General features: G+C 27.3%; 1 long non-coding RNA gene across 2 annotated transcripts; it reads right to left on the bottom strand.

The window, feature by feature from the left end:
- Positions 1-480: 480 nt before the first annotated feature.
- Positions 481-27,590, bottom strand: LOC142332219 (uncharacterized). Of its 2 annotated transcripts, none has more exons than XR_012758224.1 (3): positions 27,316-27,590; positions 25,991-26,202; positions 481-1,748 (listed from the first exon to the last, which is right to left on the bottom strand). It is a non-coding gene; the product is annotated as an uncharacterized LOC142332219 (long non-coding RNA). The 2 variants fall into 2 exon arrangements; XR_012758225.1 differs by lacking the exon at positions 481-1,748 and adding an exon at positions 25,291-25,567.
- Between the last annotated feature and the right edge of the window lie 375 nt (positions 27,591-27,965).

The raw sequence follows: 27,965 nt of genomic DNA, 5'->3' as shown, positions 1-27,965 counted from the left end.
GCCATTTTCTTTTTATGTTTCTTCTAATGAAAGCTGAAAATACCTAAAATATATGTTCCTGAAAATATACTAACTGCTACTTCAAAATTTTCATCACTAATACTTGATAAACATTATGTACCAATAAATGAAAATCTTTTTAATTGACAGTGAAAATTTTAACATATATGAACAAAACAAGTAGCTTATTTAGTACCATTAGGACGTTATGAAATATATAAATATAACACCAGAAAAGTAAATAAACGGACATAATTTATATCTAATACATTAGAAATCTTGTCATAAATGTGTTTTTCTGACACTGTATTCATTCTCAGTCGTCAGGTAATAAAAAGAAAATTCAGCTAAAAGTATAAAGTGGAACACAGAATTAGAAAGAAGGTTGCAAAAATAGTTGAAAATATTATTGTGAAAACAGAAATAAAAAAATTGTAGAAAATTTGTTTCAGTTTACCATTAACATTAATTACGCAGCAATTGATTCAAAATCATTTTTTAATAATCATTAAAAATAGGTGTATAAGCAAAAAATGGAAAAATAAAAAGTATATTTTTCAGTGAATAGTGTACCTTGAAATATAGGTTAGCTTATAACATAAATATATTAACAGTAATATGAGTGAAATAAATGAAATGTGTACTGGTGTATTGCAAACTCTGAATAGTTGGATGGAATATTCAGGATCACTATAGCAGTTTTCCATTAGTAATGTATTACTAGAACTCTTGTAGTATGTTTGATAATATCTAGACTAACTGATTAAAATGCATTGTTCTAGATGCTGTTAATTAAAATGACTAATGTTTGTAATATGAATAGTATTAGTTTTAGTCAGTTCATTTACAATAATTTACCTCATCTGCCAGTTTAAAGAGCCGTATTGGATCAGTTCAAACCCACCTTTAATTTTGTGTTTGTTAATTGAAGAATTGCTTGATTACAAGAACAGATAGCTGACCTAATTACTATTATTTGACCACTTTATAATGAAACGTATACATTTAAAAATCATTAGTACTTTGAGTCTGAAATAATTACAATGTGTCAAATACCTTCACTATAATTTAGATTTATCAAAAATATAAGAGAAAAACTAAATTTAAATTAATAAAAATCTATGAAGAAACTAGATGATTTTACATTTTGTTTATAGCTTCTCGTATTTTCATTGTTTTTTATACCAGTTTTCCTATTACTATTTTATCACTATTTCTTAACCCAGCCAGATGGAGTTAACAGTTAGCACACTTGCCTCCGTACCTCTTAAACTCACTGGTTTCAATTCCCTGACAAGGGTGTAAAATATTTTCACTTATTTTTTTTATTTCCCTATATCATCTTCTTTGTCAAACCAAATATATAAAAATATACATAAAGGTAAAATAATAAAGTACAAAAAATTATTTAAATTTAATTTTTAAAAAATTATAGATAAATTCAATATGGATTGTATTATAGTTTGTAATTATAATGTATAATGGCAAATTAAAATTTATTTTCTATTTTTCTACAGCCAGCAAGAGACAATCTAGGAGGGGGCCTGGAGGCACGACACTGCCTCCCTGAGAAGAGCGGACCAAACACCTCTAATGCGGCGGTTGCCCCCCCGCTGTTGCCAGCTCACCCACTTTCACAACCAACAATGTTGCCAACCGCTGCAACCAGTGGACACCACCGCGATGATGGATCCAGTGGGTACGGCAGCCCTGACTCAGAAACTCTTGAAACTCAATGAACCGGTTTCCTGACAAAAACCAAATATAATCATAAATAATAATAGTAATAATGATAATAATTGTAATAATAATAATCATAATAATAGTTTAACTGCTTATACGTGAATTGACTGTGTATACAGACATCATGAGATTATAAAAACACTGAGAAATATATCTTAATATGATTTATTATTCTGCATAGCAAGTAAACTGGATTAGTTTTATATTTAATTAGAATGGTATAATTATTATTATATTATTAAAAAATTAATGGTAAGAATAAAATGATATTCTTATTTACAAAGTTTTTATTATTTTTACTTGCAGTGAAACATTTTCTTTTAATTTTTAAACATTTACAATAATTAAAAGTAATCTCTTAGCAATAAAGTAAAGTAAAAAAAATTCTAAGTTGCTTTTAGTTATTCATAACATCCTAAGAATATTTAAAAACCAGTATTCTGACAAAAAAAGATGGAAATTCATATATTCTTGACTGATAATAACATGAATACCTGAAAACCATCTAACGTTTTTTTTAAATTATACTGTGTTGGTAAGAGATGATCATTTAACATAACTGAAATAAAATATTCTTCTTTGTTTGATATTCAAGTTAGGGTAATAAAACTTCTTATGTTTAAAATATAGTTTATCAAACTTAACCTTTTATAAATATTAGTGACAGAAATGATTCATCACTGTCCAAGTCTAAATGAATTTTCATTGGTTGTCAGATGTACTCTAATACTAAATGACAGACAAAACACTTCATTATTGATTGTTTAATGTTAATAAGCATTTTTATCAAAATTAATAAAGTATGTATGTTTATTCAGAACAAAGAATAGTAGTCTATTTAATATAATAACTTGCTTGTATATTTTCAGATTTGGATTATTGTTAGATCGTTACAGTTAGATCATTAAAATTGCAAAGTATTAAAGAATTTCTGAGGTTCGGTCTTTTAGTTACAAGATGTTAATACAATATTCTGAGATATGTTAAAATAATATAAATTTAATTTAGTTTTTTTTTTTAATTACTTCATAGACACAAATCACAAATCTGCTGCCATTTACACAACCTTGAAATTCTATACATACACTAAAAAGGACCACATCTTAACAAACTTAAACAGTATGAAATAATTAACATAAAAAAATAAACAACAGTAATATGCTAAATGAAAAAATACAGCTCAAATCCAAAATAAATCTTTTACAACATTCTAAATGTGTCTAATTAAATTTTAAAAAACTATTAGCGATAATATTAGTTGACACCAAAGTGAAAACAGCAGCATTTTTTGAGGATGCTTAAAAAGGCAATAAAAAATGTTATATAACCTTTAAAATTATAATCAGCTAAAAATAAACACAATTTGAATAAGTCGTGTTTATTTTAGATAATTTTTTAATACAAAATTTATAGAATCCCAACCTATCTCTAATCAGTGGAAAACCATATACATGTCAAGAAAACAAACTGCAATTCATAATCTGACCAATGATACCAGTGAATAGTTGTGGAAAAAATATAAGCTTTAAAAATGTTTCATTATAAAATTTTATATTTTACCAATTTTCATGTAAAAAAATAAGCTTATAATGGTTATTGAAAGGAAAAATAGAACTGAGCACGTTGTACCTAAATTTCAATAAATGATAATATTGAATATTGTTAATGATTTAATATTGAAATAAACGCTTAAAAGATAACACTAACAGATGAATATTAAAAATATAAATGTTTATGTTTAAAATGAAAACAATTATTGTGAAATACGTCCAGCTTATCGCAATAAACATTATAAAGTCATGATAACCTATTATATTAGTACAATTAAACAAAACTGTCTAGAAACATAAAATAAGAAGTGTTTACTTCTAGTTAACATTGAAAGTGAGATATTTAATACGCTTAAAAGACGTATAAATAAAAAAACGTTTCAAATCTATAGGTTTTGTCAAAATTTTTAGATAGCTAAGTTTTATGACACATGTTTCTTTAACATAGATATTGGTATGATTTGACATTTTTTTGACTGGATTAAGACTTATTTAAATAAACAAGCTTATTGTTTGTTCTAAATGATACAGTGTTAACTATTTAATTATAAAGTTTAATTGATAAATAATACTTACTTTTCATCAAAAATAAGGTTTTGTGTCAGATAAATTAAGTGAAAAAAAAGGTTCATTTATTCTCAATTCATTATTTATATTTATACTTTTAATAGTATAATAATGAGTACCATTCTAAAAAAAAAATGAATGACTGTGTATATAAGGAGTATAAAGATTAATTAAAACACTTCGTTTTTAGAAAACAAATCAACGAAAATATTAGATAGTGTTAAACTATGATTTAAGTGTAATATATACTTGAACGAAAATATATGTAAATGTAATCTTAAGAAATCTTTAAAGATTAATACACAATATTCCTCTTTATTATGTAAATTTTAATGTAAATTAAATTACTTATAAGTATATTAATATTGTGCAGTAAAAATGAATTGTTAATGTAATAATAATAAATAAAAGACTTAACAATATTTTATAATGCATATAATTTAGCTTTATTAGAATAAAATTCTTCAGTACTTTTCTATTAATGAACATCTACTGAATGTTTTTTTTTTTGTTTAATTTCTTAATTATAGTAAATTGAGTAAATTCATTTTTTTGGATTTAAATAAAAATATCTTATTTAGATCAATATATAATTATTAGACGTGTAGATCACATTAAGAACAGAAAGGTGTGATAGTCACAAATAGGAAAAACACTGATTCAGCATTTATATGGAGATAGCTTAAGAAAAATTGTACAATTTCAATCGGAACATAGTCAAAAATAATTCATGTATATAAGTGTTTGAAGTCCATTTTAATTCAAATAAATTAAATATATGAAATCACAATAAAGAAACAAATAAAAAAATAAGTATATAACAATAACAATAAATTCAGAAGGCATTTGTGGAAATTAATTGAGCACATATTAGTTATACTTCTTAGACAAAGGAGCAGAAAATTAAGAGTATTTTTTTTAATTAGTACTATTTAAAAACTAATGAAGAGAAAGATTGATTTTTTAAAAGAATATCATTTTATTTGAAATAAATTCGTGGGAAAATTTTTTAAACAGGTCAATAATTTATTAAAAATGACAACAGAAGTATTTCCATTGCTGTCTATTAGAATAAGGTCCTTCCTTGTACATAAAATATTACACTAAGTTATGTGAAAATATTTTTGTTATCTGATTTAATTTAGGTAAATATTGATATTTTTATGAAAATAAGTGATAATTTAAGTGATAAGTGATAATTTTGTTTTATCTAAAGTAGCATATTCATAAATAACAAACATACGGATTTGGTATCATAAAAAAATAATAGCATGATTCATACTTAAGGGCACCAATGATCCGACAACCAATTTTTGTATCTTTAAAAAAAATTCTGACTTTTAAAGGAGTTCCAAAAGAAAATATTATTTTTTCAGACAGAAATGTCTATTAACACAAAATAAAATAAATATTTAATAATGGTGACAAGTCTACATCTAATTAAGAGGCTTATATCATTGCTGCTTATATAAGAGAATTATTTTTTTGTACATTGCTATAAAAATCCAAAACTTATAATCAACGACAATAAAAATAACTTCATAGGACAGTTAAGAATAGGATTAGAACAATAAAAAGTGAGCAGAGTTCTTCTTTCTATGGTACTCCACCTAATCGGGCAGGTCATAGTGTTATATGATTATGTTGTCGCTAATAGAAATAATAAATATAACTTATCCTAAGGCGCAGCAAGCATAATTTGTAGCCCAGAGAGCCCTGGTAGAATTTTTATAGCGCCTACTTTCCACATACACCATAGGACTTGTTGTCGTCAGATTAACTTAAAAAATAAAAAAAGAATTTTGACTTAAGACATATAAAGGGAATAAAATATCTAGCGTGTACCGTAAGGCAATCAGGGACATAGTTATAATAATCGGCAGACAGTAAATCACTAGCATCTGCAGATGTGCAGTAAAATTGGAAAACGCTCCTCTGCTACTATTTACGATCAGAACCATTGCATCTTCTTCCTTCTTAGTTGAGAACTTTCCTGAAGAATTTGTCCATACTTTTCAATTTTCTACTTCACAGCTTCATGGAATGATATATTTTTCTCATCTCAAATGGTCAAATCAACCACAAAGAGACGGGAACCATTTTTCACGATATCCAGCCTCAAGCGGTCTCTGCTCCATTGGTGGGACACTGGATGCTTTTGAACATTTGTTCGCCAGTAACCACAACACTCTTCTGAGATCATACATAGTTCCTCGATGAGACGGTGTTAAATGTTATCATAGCATTTGATGTATTTTAGAGTAAATCGTAATTTGATAAATCGTACAGAAGCTTAGATTCCCCACGTAGTTAATATCTAATGTTGGACAAATGGCAAATTTAGCTTTATATGTGGCTTTCCATCCTTCCACTTTCACAAGTTCTGGAGTGAGGAATACCTAGACCTCTATCAGCCTTGCAAGAGTACAAGATGCAATCAGTTATCCAAAGGTGCAGGAGAAGGATGGTCTAAGTGACGAGCCGTAACTGGACATCAGCCTCTTTCAGTGCTTTGATGAAAGGCTGCACTATCACCAATTAATGCATGAATCAAGGCAGAATAATCTTAAATATTAAATTTAGCTTCTGTCTGGGCTACAGATTCAACCACTGGATGATAACAAGAGCAGAAATTCACTGCTCAGAAAGCATTGATTTCCATAAGGAAAAGTCTACCCTAAGACCAGCCAAAAACATTAGTCAGGGTCATCACATATGGTTTATTTTTGAATCTGAAATAACCAGTAAAATATTTATTATAAATAAATTTAAGACTAACATCTTTAAAAAGAATGGTTTCAACCGCAAAAGCTGGTTTTTTGCCATACTAGGGTGACAAACAGCAGAGCCAGATTGTCACAAAACCCGATGGAACCCAAACATTCCATCAAGTTCACCCATTTTCAAGCCTTTAACTAATTAAAAACCAGGTCAATTACAATATTAAAAAAGAAGAGCTGACAGAGGGTCACCTTGTTTCATTTTTGTTTCACCTTGTTTGGGGCTCGTCATACGTGATCTGAATAGCTCCGACTATAGTCCTTGTGACCAAGACCAGTGTTAGTAAAAAAGACAAGGCCGCACACATCCATCATGAATGGGAAATCGCCTTCCTCAAGGAGAACTGGCCCATTACATTTAGCCTGATGCAAGCAGGCCGCTAAATAAGTCAGATACCGAGTTGTGGCACATTTGATCATAGTCTTGGGATGATCTTTTGCATAATGTACCACAAGACCATTCTTACTTCTGGCAGTAACAAAAACCAAAGAACAATGCTTACACTGCTACTGTTGAAAGGGGGATAGAGAATGTGTGGCGACAGTATCCTGACATTTCCCAGCTTTTATTCTCTGTTGGTGAATCTCAGTGTATACTCATAATTACTGCTTAAGATTATATAAGTTTATATAAAATTTAAAAAAATTTTTATGATAATTGGAACACTGCACAACTGCAATAACCATCAAAGAAATGATAATTGCTAGCTTCTCCAGAATCACACTATAAAACAAATAATCATATAGGGCACCAGTCTTCAACTCCATCGCACCAGTTAATAAGCCGGATTTACATTACACTACAGAACACATTAAAAAAAAAAAAAAGGTTGATAGAAATTTTGCATTCTAAGGGTATCTTTTTTTTCATTGGAGAAGGGAAAGCTCTACCCACCACCAGCTGCCTGTACAGACTAAACAGACAGAGTGTCAGGCTCTCATAGACTAAAACCCTTCCCCCTCACCATCTCAATGCTACATCCATCATAGTTGGCATAACACAGCACCACGAGTATATTACGGTGACATCATTCTAATGTATCATCGAGGTACTTAACGATAGGAGTTCTGTAGCAATCATCATAGGCAGCTACCCCTACAGGCAGAGGCACGTACCTTCTAGTACCACAGGCTAACGTACCCTGGCACTTCCTCTTCTGATTAATTCTTCAGAATCGAGGTCATCATTTTCTTTACAGCCAACCAGTTTCCCAGACTGAGAGGCATTTTGGCAATATGGTGAGCCGATACCCCTTCCAATCCCTCAGTGCACCTCCGTCTGTACGAGGCCAAACTGATGCAAACGAAGATTGTGTGCTATTGTGTGTCCTCTCTGCTGCCCACAATAGATGTCTTCACAAATGTCTTCCTCAGGCAAATAGGTAGGAGTCGAAAGATCGATGACCTGTTAAAAACTGTCATTTCAAAATTCAACTCCTCCACCCAGAGGCCCAGTATTATTAGGTTCTAATAATTAATTCCAAAAAAGGTTTTATAAGAACTATTCCGCAGATTTGAAAATGAGTTGTTAGTCATTTTAATCAATTTTTTCTAGTCTTATCTCATTTTATCATGTTGTTTAGTGAACACAGAGAAAACCTTTTCACTTTTAAAACAAAGACTGAAAAGTTTTTCAGAATTTTAAAAACTGAAAAATCTACAACTAAAATTTCCTGCAGAGCAATCCGCATGATGATTACCTCTATATTTGATGGTTTACTGATAAAATGATAATTTTTTAAGTAGTAAGTTATGAATGTAAACTTTAATAGTATTCAATTCCTAAATTACTGATGATAGATGCCTAAAAGCACCTAAGGCTTTCAAAGGCCTAGATAGAATATTTTGTTCTCTACAGTTTTTTTTATCAACTCTCTTTACTGTTTGAATTGTACTGTGAAAGTGGAAATTTACTTGATATTTTTCGACTGTTTCGGTAAGTTTGAGATGCTTATAACATTATTGTATTATTTAGAGTGAAATCATAAAGTAATTCCAAGAAATCTTACTTGTAAATTGATCCTGAATTTATTTTGTCAGTTGTACTGACGATGCATTATTTTTTTGCTTTATTATTAATTCCAGTCTTTATTATGTAACAATATAAGCGGCGTAATACGAGTTGCTTTATTTGGGAGTCTTAATAGCAAACAGAATAAAGATGTTGCTTGTAGAGGTTAATTATCACCTGAACAAAAACTACTTCACTCCACAACTTTTCCTTGCAAAAACTGCATAGTTAGTTACATTATTCCTGGAAACAGCTATACCATATTTGGTAGTAATCTGCATCCCTTGTATAGTTTTCTAAAAATCATTAGGTTATTGCACCCTATATTTATACAACTGTAGACTTAAAAATTTGGTTTTAAAGACTATTCATTATATTTATCTTTGTTCTGAATTATAATAGTGGTCCCTTATTGGCCCAAGAGGACTATTGGTTTTATCCATTTCAGTAGTTAGTTCCTTCATAAGAAATTTTATCAGTAGATGTTTAATAGAAAAGTAAAATTTTTCTTTGTGTATGTTTAAAAAATCTTACTGATTACTTTTTAATGATAAAGAAAAATTGTTATGAACTCAAAAATTTCACAGTAAATTATGCATTAAAATAATTATTTATTTATTTTGTCACATGTTATATAATTTATTATAAAAAGTAATCGTTTAATATTTATAATTTAATGTAATACTGCTCTTTATATTTTTTAGCAGTTTAATTATTTAAACAAAAAGAGTAAATAATTATGTATAAATACATTATTGAAATGCTAAACAGAATGATTTATTGTGTTTAAAAAAATAATAAAAAATAAATCATGGTAAATAATTTTTACCATTTTTATGGTTGTAACCATAAAAATGTATTGCAATAAATATAAATTCCATTTAAGAAAATAAATTAATTAAAAAGATAGTATTCCTTGAATCAAAGCCATTGCCCCTTCAATGAGATGAATTCATACCAAAAATGAAATTAGCTATCTATCTTTTCACCAAACAATATAGTGGATGGGAATGTACCTTACAATATCTACATCTAACTTCTAATGTATATTAGTAAAACGGTATGTGCTTTTCAGCTGGATTCAGCTAATTTAGAAATAAATTATATCCTTAACCATTTTCAGATAGATTCAAACCGACAATTTTTAAATCACCCATTGTCAATAAATAATGAATTACATTAACTGCATTAATGTATACTGGTTCCAGGAGAATTAAAAGAGAATAAACATTTGTTATGTAGAAAAATTCATTACATCTTGTAATGAATTTTTCTCAGAATGTAATAATAAATTGAAATTATAAATAAATATCCTACAAGTTAGTAACAAGTAACTTTATATCACTATGGCCACAATGAGGTTAGAAAATCATTCATAATGTATTTTCAAAGTTTAAATAATAAACTTAAAGGTTTTAAAAATACAAAAAAATAATAAAGTTTTAAAAAAATAAATGTTAAACTTACTTTAAATAATAAACTCCATCATAATCTATTTTCAAAAAAGTGAAATATTTATAACATATGATTGACCTACAAAATAAAGGGTTTGACCTCTTTTTTTAAACATTTCAATTTATACTTAATATACTAGTTTTCCCCATGAATTAATTGCTTGGGTGCGCCAGCCTTGGTTTCTTTTATTGCAGTAATTTAATATATAATTTATAATGAAAAATGTTGTTTTAGCAAACTGTTCTTATTAAAAGATAACATGAAAAGTTCTGTTAACAAAACTAATCCAGGTATAGTTGATTGACTTCTGCATATATTATTTGCTTCCCAATACAGCCACAGGTCAGCAGTGACAAGAAAAATAAAGATAAATATTTAATATTATATAATGTGTTAACAGATCAAATACTGGAATATAGAAAATATTAGAATATAAAACAATAAATACCTGAAGATGCAGGCTTTAGTAGTTATGTTAAATTAAAAATATTAGCATAGAACAGTAAGGGATGGAAAATAGCATCAAACCAATCAAATGATTGATTATATAAAAAAAAAATGTAATATATATATTTTTTTTTAAGCAACACTCAGCTAACTGCCCAATTAAGTTGGTGATTATGCTGATGGGATGATGGGAAATAGATTCTCTCTCTCTCTCTCTCTTTCTCTCTCTGCGCGCGTCATTAAAAAACATTTTTAATGACTTAAAAATGTCTTTTTTTTTTTACTTTTCCAACTAATGTAGCTAGTACAGCTACAATAAAGGGAAGTATAGTAATCGATTTCAAAAATGAATTTCTTTTTATTGTATCTCACTAAATTGTCTCAGGTAAACATTTTGGGAAAAAAAATTTTTACCCAAAAAAAATCCTAACTATATATATTAGAATTGAAAAAAAAGGTTTTTAATGTTATTCGTAAACCCAAAATAACTGTTTTTAAAAGTGAATTTTTATGTAGTGCATATGTATGTTGGTTTGTTTGAAGGTTAATAACTCTCTACACTGCATAAATTAATTTTCTTCACAATTGATAGGAAGATGCTGTCCTCTGGGGAATTTATTATATTACATTTTTTTCAAAAGTTGGTAAAAGGGGAGATATTTTTGCTAAAATAAAATTTAAAAATTTGACTTAGCAGATTATCAAAAAGTTTTCTTTCAAATCTAAACCTTTTTTATCAGAATAGATTGGCCAATTTTTTTTAATATCCAACCCCACCCATAAAAATGACTAAACGTTTTCCTCTTTTTGTTATTTCTTCCTTCAGAAAAGAAGTTAATGGGAGATTTTTAAATGAATATTTTACCATCAATAGGCCTTTAAATGACTATGAGAATTCTTTCCCTATTCCATTCCTACAGTTTGTGGCTAAAAATTCCCTTTTTGAACTTTTCAAAGTTTAAAAGATCATTGTATAATACCTTGCATTTAAAATGTTAAAGTATCAATATTTCATTATCCCCAAATGTCTAGTATATTTATAGAAAAAAATTGGTAAAAAAGCTTTTTTTAAATGATTTTAATTTATTCAGGGGTTATAAGAAAAATAAAATCATCAAAACATGCAAATTACCTATAATGTTACTTGTACATATGTACTTTTGGTTTTAAAGTAAGGTTATTAAACTGTTATTGGTGGAGAACAGAGAAGTTGGTGTACACTAAGACACAAAGCATAACCCACCGAGTTGGGTCTATTGGTGAACGCGTCTTTCCAAATCAGCTGACTTGAAAGTCGAGAGTTCCAGCTTTCAAGTCCTAGTAAATTTTATACGGATTTGAATACTAGATCATGGATACCGGTGTTCTTTGGTGGTTGGGTTTCAATTAACCACACATCTCAAAAATGGTCGAACTGAGACTACACTTCATTTACATTCTTACATATCATCCTCATTCATCCTCTGAAGTAAAATACCTCAATGGTAATTACTGGAGGCTAAACAGGAAAAGAAAGAAGAAGACACAAAGCATGCAGTGAACTATTTACTAATCTTTCTAATAACATCCTACTGAAAACTGCCTGCTTGATACTTGACCGCAGGTCAACATTTTTAAAAAATAATTTGTCAGAGAGACAGATTATTCATATCTCACTAGCAAACATCATATATAATTTTTCTAATGGAACTATTGTTCCTGCTTTTAATTCCTATACTTCTCTAAACAGCTAAGCCTTTGGTTCAAGGATAACATTTTTTTAACTAAATTTTATTATTTTCCTGAAAAAGGTATAAAATTTTATTCAATAAACCTGACCGAGATGTTAAAAATTTCTTAAGTGACAATCATGTAGTGGTTTTTCTCAGAAACATTATTTTTGAGTTTATGTGTACTTTAAAAAGGATGCTTCAATCAGCATATGTCATTATATCATTCTAATATTTTTTTAAGATTTTTAATATTTTTCTTTGATTTAAAAGAAAATGTATTCTAATGTAAAAAAGAGATAAATTTATAATGTAAAAATGTAAATATGAATAATTTAATTTTACATGTAATTAATACTATGTTAATAAAAAAAAACTTTTTTAAATTATTAATAAAATGTGGTATTTTAACTTAATTAAAGTTGATTATTGTAATTTAAAAAAAATATAAAAGCTTATTCCTATTAAATAATTTAAAAAGTTAAACTAAAAACGAATAAATTTTTGGAAAAAAACGATAAAAATACATATTTTAAATTAAGTTATATTTATGAAAAGGAACATGAATGAATTCATGGTATGGACTCAAACATTTATTATTTATATATTTTGATCTATAGAATACCATATAAATCATTTTTATTTTTTATTGTTGTTTATTATGTAAGTAATTTTTGTAATCACATTTCAGCCTTTTTCAGATTATAATTATTATTATCAAGTAACATATTTACTGCTGACCGACTACAAATATGTAGTGGTTATAATTAAGTACCGAGCGATTAATGAATCTGAGCTTGGAAAGATAACAACACATTTACCGTTGTGTAGCCCTCTGACTTTTTATATTAGACTGTGGCATCCATATTATGTAATTCAAATGGTATGTATAACTTTTAGGCATTCTATTATGTAACATTAAAGATTCAAAATATAAAAATACACTGTAATTTTTCTTTCTTTATTATTTTAATTATTATTCTTTTGCGTTTACATTCATTATTTAATTTAATTTGTTGTGTTTTAGGTTAGTGCATCAGATAAATATTTGATTTTGTTATTAATTCTGTTGTAAAGTTGATACATCAAGGTTTATTCATATTATTTAAATTGTATTGGTTTCAATCATATTATCTTCCAGTCACCATGTTTAACAGATTCTAATTTAAGATAAAAAAGCTACTCCAGCATCCCTAGAATTTTGTGTATTTATTTATACTTTTGTACCTACAAATGCATGATATTTTTATGGATTCCATCAATAGAAGATAAACAACAGGAGACATATGTTCTCAAGAAAAAATTATTTGAATCTTAAATTTATCAGAAATTATTTCTAAACCTTATAACTTCAAATTTACTTGTGATTGGGAAGGGAAAGGAATTTTTCAATAGAAAAAACCCTTTTTCAATTAAAAAATACCTGTTTTAACCTTTTTAAAAGAATGTTTATAATATAAAGATAACAATTTCATTTGGTTATTTCTTCATGAACTCTGGCCTTACAAACGATGGCATACACTCAAATATTGTTGGCTATGAATTCCACAAAGCTATTGTTCTATTTTTATGAGCATCTATTTTTTTTCTAATTTTAACAATAAATTAAAATAGAGAAGTATAATTCAATTCATACATTCATCAAACCCTTAAAAAATATTATGTTTATTTTTTTGTTTTGTTTAGTATTCATTTTTTTTCAGCATCTTTAAAATAAATAAACTACACATTATATTTATAATGTTGTATTATCATTAGATCTAATATGAAAATCAACTTTCAGTTATTTTAGAATAACTTTTTAATTTTGTCAGTTTTTGTTAAATTTAATTTAGACTATAAAATCCAGTTATATATTTTTTTAAATTCTTTCTCCTGAAATCTTTTACAAAAATACATCTGCTAGGTGTAAATCACAAAAATACTGTCCATATAAGAAGGCAGATAGACTTAGTTCCTGTTTAAAATATAAAAAAATTTCTTATGAAAGTTTTATTTTAAATTCTGTTTACTTCCGTTTTTATGGCTTGATATTTTCTTCTTAATAAAAAAAGAACTAGTAAATCATAAAAATTAATTTTTGAAAAGAAGATGAAAATTAGATCATTAACCTAATCTGAAGCCAAATTATTTATATATTATTTTTATCCATCAAAATGTTTTTACTAAACTTTATTTCAATAATTTAAGATACAAAATCAGTTTCAACAAACTTGGGCGAAGTTTGACAATTCAAAAATGTTTATCTAATAAATCTGTTTTAAACTTTATTTTCTTTTAATCTTACCCCTAAAGAACTTTTCCCAGATCCATTCGGTATCAGTAAATAAAAAAAGATATTCTACCTGACAAAGTCAAAGTTAAAATTTTCCTTTTTTTTGGTTTGATGATAATTAATTCATGATAAACTCAAAGTTTGTGCGAGTCTGAGAGGAGAATATAAATAGAAATCTTGTAGCATATGAAAAATTCCATGTCCCATGTTCTGGATTTGATGCAGGATCTTCTGGATGAGTCTTTAGTTACTCTTTCTCCACCATGGAATACAGTAGGTTCATTGTGAATTTTGTTAACATTTTGTTTTCTGTAAGATTATGAGTGATAGCTCATGCATGATCCTATGCAAATGGGAAAACTTTGCCAAATAAAAATAATGGGCTAACATTGAGATAATGCTTTGGTTACAGTTTTGTATGAATGAGAAGATTGAGTTTTTAGCAACTTACAAATCTATTAACAAACTTGCGATGTAAAATTATGTTATTTATTTAAATTTCAAAAATATATAACAGTAAAATTTTCTTTTTATGGCCCCAGAATGGTTCATTTGAATCGTATTAATTAAAACCTTTAAAAAAATAATAAATATATAAGTGAACCATCACCAATATTCACTGATGGAACTATGTAGTTGTTTTTTTTATTTTGAGTGAGTCAATGATTCAGATTTATCATGCACAAAAAGTTATACTGCAAACCATGACGTGCTTTTAATTTGAAATACATCGAATTATGAATCGTGGAGTTTTCTTGATAGATTTTCCTAAACCTCTGTTAAAGTAAATGAAATAAAGTTTTATTTATCATAAAACTTTAACAATGCATCTTTATTAAAAGAAGAAAATAACATATTCTAGTAAGGTTTAAAGCGTTTGATTTTATAAACCATTACAAAAAAAAAATCAGCTAATTATAAAAATTATATTTCTAATTTCTAGCAAACTGCTGACATCAGTTTATTATTATTTTTGATAAATAAAGCTTTAAAGTCTATTTTTAAATTTCACATCTGGAAACTATATAATGATTTTTTGGTAAAAGAATTACCAGCCAAGTAAATCCTGACCTTTTAGGAAACATCATTACAGAATTACGGACGTTAATAATGATTCACTTATAAAGATTTCATGAGGATCGGTGTAATATGAACACTACTTTCTTTTAAGAAAATCCTGGTCAGACCAGGGGCAGATGGTTTCAACAAATAAATCTGTCCAAAATCCTTAAAATGTCCAGATTACCTTATGATTCTCATTTACTTTAATTAGTGTATGAATTCAAATTTATTTATGTTAACGTTAATGTATTATTATTATTTTTCTTTGTTTTAAGTAAATAAGAGATTTAATATTTGGATTTTTTTTAATTTCTGATAACCTAATTTTTTGTCTTTTGGCTGCAAGATAATATTGGATTGAGTAAAATGGGTTGAACTTTTGGATTCAAAAGTTCAACCCATAGAAAATGATTTCTTTATTAAACAGGGCAACTAGTATTCTTCAATCAAGTGTATTGCTAATTTAGAGCATTAAGTGGGTTAAGCTTTTACCTGTTATTTTGTAAATCATTAATATAACTTAAAAAACATGTTTTTGTTAAACATTTGTTTAAAGTTTTTGTTAAACATCAAGATGGAAGGTGATACACTTTAAAATAATTAAATATTAAATATATTACATCAAATTAATGGATATTTTTCTAATGAAGTATTATCAGAGCTCATTATCAGCAGCTTTTACAAAACTATCTAGTACCACTGTTGTTAATAACATATATCTTACATAAATTAAGAAACCTCATAAATGTATAGCCATATAATATTTAGAACATATTTTTAAAATGTTTAAAAATTCCATTACAAATAATACACTTATCCACAATATATCTTATTACCACATTTAGTAAAAACATCTAGCTTTCTTATACATAATAAACTAATACACTACTTTTGTTAACCAGTAACTACACTGAAGAACATGATACAGAAAAATACAATATCCAAAATAGTTTTTTTAAATGGCTCCAAACTCATGCTTACAGAAAACATGCTACCTAAAATGTTAAATAAAATGAAAAATACATAATATTAATTTAAATCAACCAAAATGGAAGGATCAGTTACTGATCCTACCATCTTTTTTTCAGTCTTCCCAAACTTCTTTCCCTCTTGGAGCACATTCTTAATTTTTGGAATTTGATCTATATGCATTCTTCCAATGTGAGCATTCTTACATATAATGACTAATAATTGAGATTTGTTCAATTCCTGTCGGATATTCTCTCATTAAGCCTTCTGGCCACCTTTGTATATACTGCAACAGCTCTCAAGAACCTCATTTCTGCACTTTCTAATCCTTGCCTGTGAGCAAATGCCATTTTTTATATCTTGCTTCCAAATAGACAACCAGGGATTAGCATTACTTTATAAAATGGAGGGTTTCTTCTCTCAATTTATTATCCATCTCATTATGCCATCATCATTAATCATCCATCTCATTGTGCCATTCATTTTATTGAACCACTCTATCTTATTATCAATGTCAATTTTACTATAAGATATGTTACACCCAAGAAAAACAAAATAGCTGACTCAATAAAATAATTACTGACTGTAATTTTCAATCTAGTGGGAACTATTCCTATAAAAGGCATAATTTTGCTTTTTATAGGAAAAATATGTAAATTACTCATATGTCTCTTCCTGATATTAGCCAATTTAAAAATTGCTTGCTCATCATCAGATATCACAACAAAGTACGCTTTACCTCTTTTTCAAGCCCATGCCTATACCAAGAAAAATATTTTATTCATTCCTGAAGAACTTCATCCAAAAGTATACATTAAACAAATTCAGAGAGAGATTATATCCCTACCTTAGTTCCTAATTTATATTTTCAATTTGAGAGTTATTATATACTCGTATATGAGTACACTTACACCTACTCCAACTCAAAAATCTTAAATGACAATGGTAACATTTAATTACATTAATTGACAACTCAAAAAAAAAAAATGAATTTTGGTGAAAAGAAAATAAAATCCACCCACCCCTTCACTTGGTAGGTGCAAAAAACTATTTGGGGTAGTACTTTTTTTAAATTTCAGTCCAACAAAAATAACTATAAAATTATATGATATTACTTCTTAAAAACCATTTGAAATAATCATAATCTGTGGATTAAAAATATGAAAATTATTTTTTAAATTACCAACGCAAAATTTCTATCTTAAATATTTTTTTAAATTTTCAAGGGTTGAAAACTTATTTTTTTTTAATGAGACGATGTAGCGTGTAACACATCATTGTAAGGCCCTTCAAATGACAAGGAATTTGGTACAAATAAAATAAAAACTGGTTCACTGGTATTGAAGTTACAATTAAAATGTTTTTTTTTTGTTTTTTTTAGGTTATGTTGAGATACAGTGTTACTGACCCAAAGCATTAGGTCTGAAATCATCCGTTCTTGTTAAAAATGTGGGTTTTAGGTTTCTTCAGTGTTGAATAAAACATATCAGTAAACACAGCATCATAACATCAGTAATGATATGAAAAACCAATATGGTACCTACTTCCTTGCTGGTAAAATGTTGAAAAATTTATTACCAGATAAACTTAAAGATTAAATAATTAAATAAAAACTAATTCATAAATAAATAAAATTAAGAAATAAAACTTAAATCATTCATTAGTTAAGTTCGTTATGAAGGTTTGTTAACAATAAGAGTCCTTAAGAAAAAATAAATGAAACATTTTTTTTTACCTCAATAAAAGTATCAATTTTTAAATCATTTGTTCAAAATGATTCCCATTTCCCTGTAAACAACAATAAAGAAAGTCTTTGTTAAAATTCACATCTTACTTTTATTAATTTCTTTAGTTACATCCCTACATGCTCTTACAATTTTATTTTTCAACTCTTGTATGTTAGCATGAATTTCTTTATAAATTATCGATTTTAAATGAACCCACAAAAAAGATCCAGTGGTGTAAGATCAGCAAATCTTACCAGCTATTCAACTGTTCCTCTTCTACCTATCTATTGCCCAGGAAACATTCGGTTCAACCATTGTCAAACTGGAAGTGAATAGTGAGCAGGTGCTCCAACTTGCTGAAAGTGAAGCATGTCTTCATTAAATAACATATTTCCATTGTCATCTAACTGATTTTCTAAGGGATGGACTATTAGTGGGTGAATAACTTCATCCAACAACTGCAAATACTTTTCACCTGTCAAATTCCCATTGATAAATACTGGATCGATTATGTTATCACCGTAAATCCTGGCCCAAACATTTATTTTTTCAGGATGCTATGTGTTTCCAACATTGAAAACATGAGTTTACATCACTCCAGAGTCGACAGTTATGTTTTTAACAAAGCCTAGAAAAAAGGTGAATTTGTCAGAAAAACAAATAATCTTTGTAAATAGTGAATTGGCATCTATTAATTAATTCCTTCTTCACAGAATTCAATCCTTCTGTCAGCATCATCCTCATTCAGTTCTTGACACACTTGAATTTTATACAGAAAAAATTTATTCAGTTTTAATGTAGTGAAAACAGACCATAAGAAACCCCAGTTTCACAGGATATTTTACGAATTGAGCTCTAAGGATTTGTTACTACATTTCCCAAGATTTCAACCAAAGTTAATTCATTTAAAACTTTTTTCCCTGCAAGTTTCTTATTCATGATAGATTCTATTTCTTAGAATTTTTTTACAAGTTTTACAATATAAAAGTATGAAAAATTTTTGTTTGGCTGCCATTCACTAAGCGCTTGGGCACATTTCATGTTCTTCTAATATATTTATTTTGTTCTCCGTTGTGAAAATTAGTTTAGTCCTTTCTTCCAGATTGTAAGTCATTTTAGCAAGACAAATTTACTTAAGACAAAAAATGAAAGGCCAAATAGTAGAACAATAATAAAAACCAAATGCCAATTTTAACTAAAGAACACAACAATTTAAATAAAACATCATGATGAAAAAATACAATAAATACTTTTTGCCACTAATTACAAACAATATGAAAGAAACCAATTTGAAAAAATTTACCATTGAAACTAAGATCTCAATAATTGGCAAAAAATGATAAATGATATCTACTATGTTAATTGATAATCTAAATATTAAATTATTAATCAATTTTTCAACATGTTCCCAGCAAAGAAGTAGGTACCCTATTATTGATTTTTCATATCTTTACTGATGTTAAAATACTGTGTTTACTGGTATGTATGTATATATTATTCAAAAATGTTTAACAAGAATGAACGATTTGAGACCTAATTCTCTGGATCAGTAACACTGTATCCCAACATAATCTAAAAAAATAACACATTTTTAATCATAATTTCAATACCAGTGAACCAATTTTTATTTTATTTGTACCAAATTACTTGTAATTCAAAGAGCCTTCTAATGAGCTATATCAAGCTATATCACAAGCTATATCGTCTCATTTAAAAAAAGTAAGGTTTCAACCCTTGAATATTTAGAAAACATTTAAGGTAGAAATTTTGTGTTGGTAATTTAAAAAATAATTTTCACAGTTTTAACCCACAGATTATGATTATTTCAAATGATTAATAATATCACATAGTTTTTTTTTTGAACTGAAATTTAAAAAAAGTACTGGCCCCAAATGGTTTTTTGCACCTACCGAGAGAAGGGGTGGGTCGATTTTAATTTTCTTTTCACCAAAATATATTATTTTTTTCAGTTTGTCAAATAATGAAATGAAATGTTACTATTGATTTAAGATTTTTGAGTTGGGGGTAGGTGTAGTAGAGAGGGTTCCACACCTTTGAAAATAATTTTAAAAAGGTGCCTCCCCAGAATAGTATACATGCCTGCAAACAGAAATATGATGGAACTGATAGCTGTTGAATAATAAATGTGGTAATTTTTCAAATTATCACCTGGTATAGTCACATGGCTCTCTATTCAGATGATTCACCGTTTTATATCTCATTTGCTACCACTCATCCAAGCATCCAGAATCCAATTACAGATATTGAAAATTATATAAAAGGCCAGTCGCAAATGAAATATACTAAATCTTATAGCAAACTAACAAAACATATGCGTATAAGTATAGGAATATACAAATTAAACTGTAACGATTAAACTAAATATCACTTTAATTTTTTTTGTAGAGGAAAGGAAATCTTACAGCCCGTACTGAAGGGAAGTGTAAGCCACTAAAACCTCTATCGCTACATACAACATAAACTGATACCTGTTGATTGGCATTACATAGGCATACTGTAAAATGCAGGAAACTACTTCAAGAGAAGTGGTTCAGAGAGTCCCAGGACATCAGTAGTAAAAGGCAAAAAAGAAAAAACCACCACAGGCAGCAAAACAGGACCTAATTGTGCCCCCACTTATCTTCATGTCCAAGCTGTCTCCTTGCCATCCCGCCCCTTGATCTATAATATATCCTAGGATATCTTTTCCAACTGTCTTTGCTTTGAAAATCCTTCATGTAGGATTAGCAGGGCTAAGGCTACCCATAAAACCTTTGCATACTCTACTGTATTTAGCTCACTCTGTACTCAAAGAATTTATGTTTAGCCATAGCGGCTAAAACAGTAGGTAAAATCACTCACTTCTCTTTGTTATCTGCTTCAGAGATGCTCATTGAACGCGCCAAGTCCTGTGAGGATTTGGGTAATCCAAAAGTCATCCTTACTACATTTCCGCCTAGTTCAAATTGCGATGTCTGGTATAAGTTCACGGCTCCACCATCTACAGTGTAAAGATCCCATCGCCATTTAGCAAGCAGTTTTTCCCACTCTTCCTCCTTTGAGTTGCCTCACCATCTTTCCAGTCATGGAGTGATCAATATGAAATTTATTGATACATTAAATTTGACAAAAAGAACAGGTGAACAAACCCTACATAAATCAAATAATTATTTAATTATATACTTCCAAGATATTTTTATCTTTTGTTAAGGTGGATAACAGTTTACTGGATAATTCAATAAAAAGGTGCTAATAACTCCTTCAAAAGGATTTTGAAAAATGTTACATTAATTTAGAAGTGAATCATTTAATATTTAATCATTTTAAAATCTATATTTAATATTTTCTTTTAATGAGTATTTCCAGTAATAGATAATTTAGTTTTTAGATTAAATTTATTCATGTATTCTAATTTATGTAATTTTTTATTAATATACTACTTGTATAATAAATAAAACATAATAAATAGTTTTTATTATTTTTATTATCATTGTTTTTATGATTTTTTTTTAATATAATTTATATATTATAATTTTTGTTAATGTTTTCTTTTATTTTGTTTTAAATATAATTTTTGTTATAATTTTATTATTAATGTTAGTAGTGTTTAATTTATTTTAATTAAGTTATTATTTTTAATAATATTTTAATAATAATTTTTGTATTTTATTAATTTTTAAAAAGACAAATTTTTGTTGATCTCTTTTTATATTGTAACAATATTTTTATATTAAATTAATAAATTATTTAATAATAATAATAAGGTACACAGTACAAGGATTTTTCTAAAATAATATTATTCATAAAAAATAAATAAAGGAAATTTATAATAAAAATGTTATTATGGTATACCTTTGATGAAATATAAGTTATTATTTGTTTTAAAGTGAGTACCTCATAATCATGGTCTAAAGTAATTATTCTTGAAAGTAATTAATTCTTGAAGTTTTTTTTAGTTTACCAATTTAAAATATAAGGTTTTGTTTATGTAATAGAGATTGTATTATATCTTACAATGAAATAAGATATTTTCATGGATAACAATTACTGATTGGCAAGAAATAAGAAATGCTTTGAGAAATTATTAACCAGTCTACTGATATTTGACTTTGTGGCTTTAAATAGTTTAAGGCAGCTTAGCCATAGTTTCCATTTTGAAAGTAAATAAATGAGCTGCTTAAAAATGTATATGAGATACTAAAATTGCTACAATTACAGTTATTATATTTTAAAAAAAAATAAAAATAAAAAACTTTACTAAGTATAAAAATAAATTAAGACATCTTGAGGTTATTGGTTCACTTCACTTCCCTTCATATTAGTTAATAAATGCTGAATAAAAAAAAACTTGTTAATAAAATTATTATTTCATATTGTTTAAAACCATAAATCTATTAATTTATTATAAATTAATAAAAAGAGATCATATTGTAATAAGATGTCAAAGGAGAGTAAAAAATAATGGAATATTTTTGTTTTCATGATTGGAGGTTAGCAACATTGATTTCTCTGTTACTATCCTTAGCAAAATGTGTACGGGGGGGGGGGGGTGCAGTCAGTGTAGGTGTCTTATGACAGCTTATTTTTCTCTCCTTGCCCGACATTCTGTTGTTAGATTCTAATTTATAACTCACCCTGACCTGGCAATTCATTATATAACAAGCAGTAGTTACACTCATTACACAATTAAAAAATGGAGTTGCCTATGAGCCTCAAATGAAGGTAGGTAATATCTGTAGAGTTCTTGAATGTAAATCAATTACTTAACCAAATCTCACAGAATCTGTTTATTGATAAAATAGTGATTCACTATCCTTACTTCATTGTTATTGCCGTTTGAACTATGTTCAAACGATATCAAAGTAAATCAATCATTAGTGCTCCAGTGTTTGTCAGCACCAAGAAAAAATATGAGTTGTTGATTAATGCTACTGAAATGTGTTTTACTGGATTTAACTCATAAGCATCTTAGCTAATTAGATGCATATCCAACAAAAAGAGATAAATGATAAAGAGGAAAAGGAAGATCTGTATGTACCTTATGATGAACATTTTTTCTACTCATTATGGATCAATACATATTGATCCATAGGTATATTACATACCTATTATGTGAATATAGAAAGGACATCGCAAATTATTGCACCGCGAATACGGGAAGCACGAATGAGATTTCACTGTATAAATTGTGTATGTGTGTACATATACAGTATATACATATGAATGTATGTGTGTCGCTGCTTTTGGCCTTTTAACTCAGGACTGACCAAACTGATTTTCTTCAAATCAGTTAATATTTCTATATATATGGCATTGATTATATTAATTTTTTAATATTTTTTTTCTAATGGAATGGGAATACTGCAAAAAAAATTATTTTCTGCAGAGGCATTTTAGAGAAAACTTTATTAGAGCAAATTTGTTACCTACAATACATACATAAATAATCCCAAAAAAGTTCAAAAATTCAACCTCCACCACGTAAAATTGAAATACATGTTTCCCCCCCTTTCTCCCTTCAGTTTAAATATGTTTAAAAAATTTCTTGACAGATTATACTTCATGTAAGGAGCTATCAAGAAATGTTTATATATATTTTTTTAATTATAGACCACCAGACCTAAAATAATGAAAAGGGTTTAGAAAATTTTCTTTTTCTTATTTTAGCCTTTATTAATGTGGATAACAGATTTAGAGAAAACTTTACATAAGAAAATTTATTAAACCTAACTATATGAATATTTTTAGAAAAAAATTTACTTAAAATTTATTCTTCACTTCTAAAAAATTTATACTCTGTATTTTTTTTTTTTATCCTACTCTTTTAACTTTTTACTTGATTGACATAGGCAGGAAAGTTATTCAATATTTGCCAGCTACTACTTGTAATTTCAAATGATCCTCTAAATCTAAGAAAAGATTTTTCACTAAAATTCTAATTGTTTATCTTAAATAGTCCCGTTGGATATTAGCGTAAAAAATAAAAATAGATCAAACATTAATAGTAAGAGATTCATAAATAATTTGAAAAAAGGATATTAGATTTTGAATTTTACAAATTTATGCATTCAGATAAATTTTAAATACATGTTTACTTTTCTCTGCATATTCTCAACTTTCAAATATAATTCATCCAAGATCCTTGTTTGAAAGATGCATGATCAAAAATCAATATTAAAAAAAAAAAAATGATAATATACACTCAGAATACAATTAACTGTATTTTAACTCGCATTCAATGATTCCATTACACTTATTAATTACAGAAGTATAAACTACATTTTACTTTCAAATCTATGCTCGCTTAAAACTTTTAAAAAAATACATAAATGTCATTTTTTTAATAGTTATATAAATTGTAAGACAAAGTAATAAAATATCTTAATTTATTACTAGTCAATAAGTTAAACACTATTGATGATATTTTTTTGTCAATAACAATTTTATCAATATTATGATTTAATTACTTCTAAATATACCATGATAACATTTTTCTTGTTTTTGAATGAATTCCATGTGTAAAATGTTTTTTAAGTTATAAAATAATAATATAATGTTATTATTTTTAAACCTAGTCTTTGATGATGCCAAATAAAACATTATAATAATGATAATGAATAATTAAAAAAAAAGAAAAAATGATAATGATGAATTAATTATATTAATAATAATAATAATTATTATTATTAATAATAATAATAATAATAGTATTATATTGTAGATAATATCTATTATGTTGTTAAGTAATTATAATAATTTCACTCTGTATATTGTGCGTATGTAAGTTGAAACAAATATTTATAACAAAAAATAAGAATGTAAAATGTATACGAATAAACATTATTTATCGATTATTAAAATATTTATTGTTAATTTTAATATTAAAATCAATGTTAATTTCTCTTTTTTATACTCATCTTATTCTCTTAAAATCAAGACAATCTATTAGGAATGGTCAATTCGAGAATATTTTCTTTTTCAATAACTTCGTCTAATTGTAGCTTTACAATCTCTGGTGTGCTTTGGCTTCCTTTTGATTTTGCAACAGCTGGATTATTTCACAATCAGATTGTCAACCCTATGCCTAACTCCCAACCTGGAGATCTTTCTATTGTGGTTACGAAACTCTAACTGAATTGTCTATAAGGTACTGAAAACTCACATTTTACTTTCGTTTTCATAATGTAAACCCACATGCTCCAATGCATTACACAGGCTAAAATTTAAGGACTCAGAAAAGTAGAATTTGCTGGTAAAGTTGACCAACATCATCTGTAAAAGTAATAAACATTGTATGACATTAGTGGTGAAATATATTTGAGAGACATGGCCATTTCAATTGTTAAACAGTCATCATCATTAGTTACTGAGGAAAAGTATACACATAAGAAAATAAATAAATTGATGAAAAAATAAGAAGTAATAATAAATATTAATTGACTGATAAACAATATTTACATAAAGCAATACAGAACAGATTTTTTAACAGTGTTGAATTAAAGCAAAAAATACAAACAAATATTGTCGTCTCAGGCAATCCCATTGGTATGCATAAATCTGATTTAAAAATTTATAAAGTATTGAAAACTAACTTTGATTCCATTCTTAGGCAATGGAGGTAAGAAGTAAATAAATGGCTATATATATATATATATATAATATATTAAATGTATATGTATTTATATATTTTCTTACTGTGTTTGGTAGTTAAGTTGTTTTTTTTTAAGTTTAATTGGCTCAGTGGTCAGTATGTTGATGAATTATTTGAATTCTCAGAAGGTTATATATATTTATAGCCAGCCTCCGTGACATGAGTGGTAGCTTCCCAGTCAGGCATGGCATTTTCATACACTACAAAATTGCCATTTCATCTCATCCTCTGAAGCAATACGTAACGGTCCTGGAGGCTAGAAAAAAAATGTACATATATATATATAAAGATTTAAACAAATGAAAAAGTTACATACATATTAATCAACAAAAACTATGCAAGAATATCTACATTCCAGTACTGGACAGTAGAATTTGCATATTCATCCATAACATCAAGATTTTTAAACAGTAGCAATTTCTACAATTTCTAAATTCAAAATTTTTAAAAACAATTTATTTTAATGCAGTTTTAATATTTTGATATGATTTGAATGTAATTATAGAATTAATTACCAACTGAAGATGTGGGATCCTGCAAAACATGATTCTTGGAATTAATATGGTAAGTTTTACTTATGTATTTATAAGTATGTTTTATTTATGTAGGTTAGGCTTGAAAGCCTGACCAGAATTTTCTGGATGAGTTACCACTCTTCCACAGAAGTCAGCAGTGTTAAGGATAATGATATATATATATATATATATATATATATATATATATATATATATATATATAATCTTTAATTTCTTTACTCTATTATGCTGTAGTAAAGGTTTTGGCAGTAAATCCTGCTGTTTAATTGGAAAGAATTTAGCATACAGTCGTTGTATTGACAAAAAATGTACATTGGTACTAATCCAAACATTTAACCTTAGGTCTAACACCAAACACTTTTAATCTACACCAGGACAAAAAACAGTTTAATAAGAAGTTATAAGAAGAAAGTTCTGCTACTGCTTTCAAGTTGTAATTCCTAAAGTTATAATTCCCTTCTGTAATAAGAAAAAAATGAAAGATAATCGTTTACTGATGCTTCTGTCAGAACAATATGGAAGTTGGTGATGACTAGAAACAGATGGATTCTTTTCTTTAATTTACAGCATTACATCCTAACAGAAAGGCATATAAAACAACTATCTTATTAAATTACATCTATAAAAAATTGTATTACATTATTTGCATTTCATTTTATAAAAAAAAAATAAGTGATGAAATTACACAATTATAACTGCATATATTCAATTATATGCTTCTTGTAACTGCATATATTAAATTAGAATGCAAAACGTATATATTATATACGTTTATAATTTTAATATACACCATTGAACTAATAGAATTCAATAGTTTTAGATGTTATGCTTACATCATCATAATCCCACAAGTTCAATAATATTTTTTACTACATAATACAGATGCTTGCAGAGTAAAATGCTGTGAAAAAATCATGCTGGATAAGAGGAATGTCATACTCCACCTTGATTTTTATTTAGATGTTTGTCAAAACAAGTATATAACACGATTCATATTATTGACAACTATAAAACAATGAAATAATGTATTCACTCAAACAAGACTGTTAAGTAAAGTATAAAATATTTTATAAGGGCAAAACAGTTTTAAAATTGGGTACACGGCTTAACTGCTGGATTACAAATCGACTCGTGGAGGCTGATTTACGATCTTATGACAATTTAATTCATTACTTCTATTTTTAGTTAATCGTCCAACCTCCGTAGCGCGATTGGTTGCTTCTCTCTCTCTCTCTTGCATACGGATGTCCCGGGTTCGAATCCCAGTCAGGTATATAATTTTTCATACTCTAAAAAATTGTCATTTCAATATCAGTGGTAGTCTGGGAGACTTTAAAAAAAAATATTTTTTTAATTTCAGTGAAACTAACCTCAACAGTTTTAGTAAAGTACGGACAAGGTAATGTCAACATTCACATTCTATTGTCGCATTAATTATATCCCAACGAAAGTATCGGTTAAATCGTAAATTAACAACATAAAT

Source organism: Lycorma delicatula, chromosome 11 (genome assembly GCF_047948215.1).
Source record: "Lycorma delicatula isolate Av1 chromosome 11, ASM4794821v1, whole genome shotgun sequence".
Lineage (NCBI taxonomy): Eukaryota > Metazoa > Arthropoda > Insecta > Hemiptera > Fulgoridae > Lycorma > Lycorma delicatula.
The sequence above is the reverse complement of the archived record's forward strand: the minus strand, read 5'-3'. Positions and strand labels throughout refer to the sequence as shown.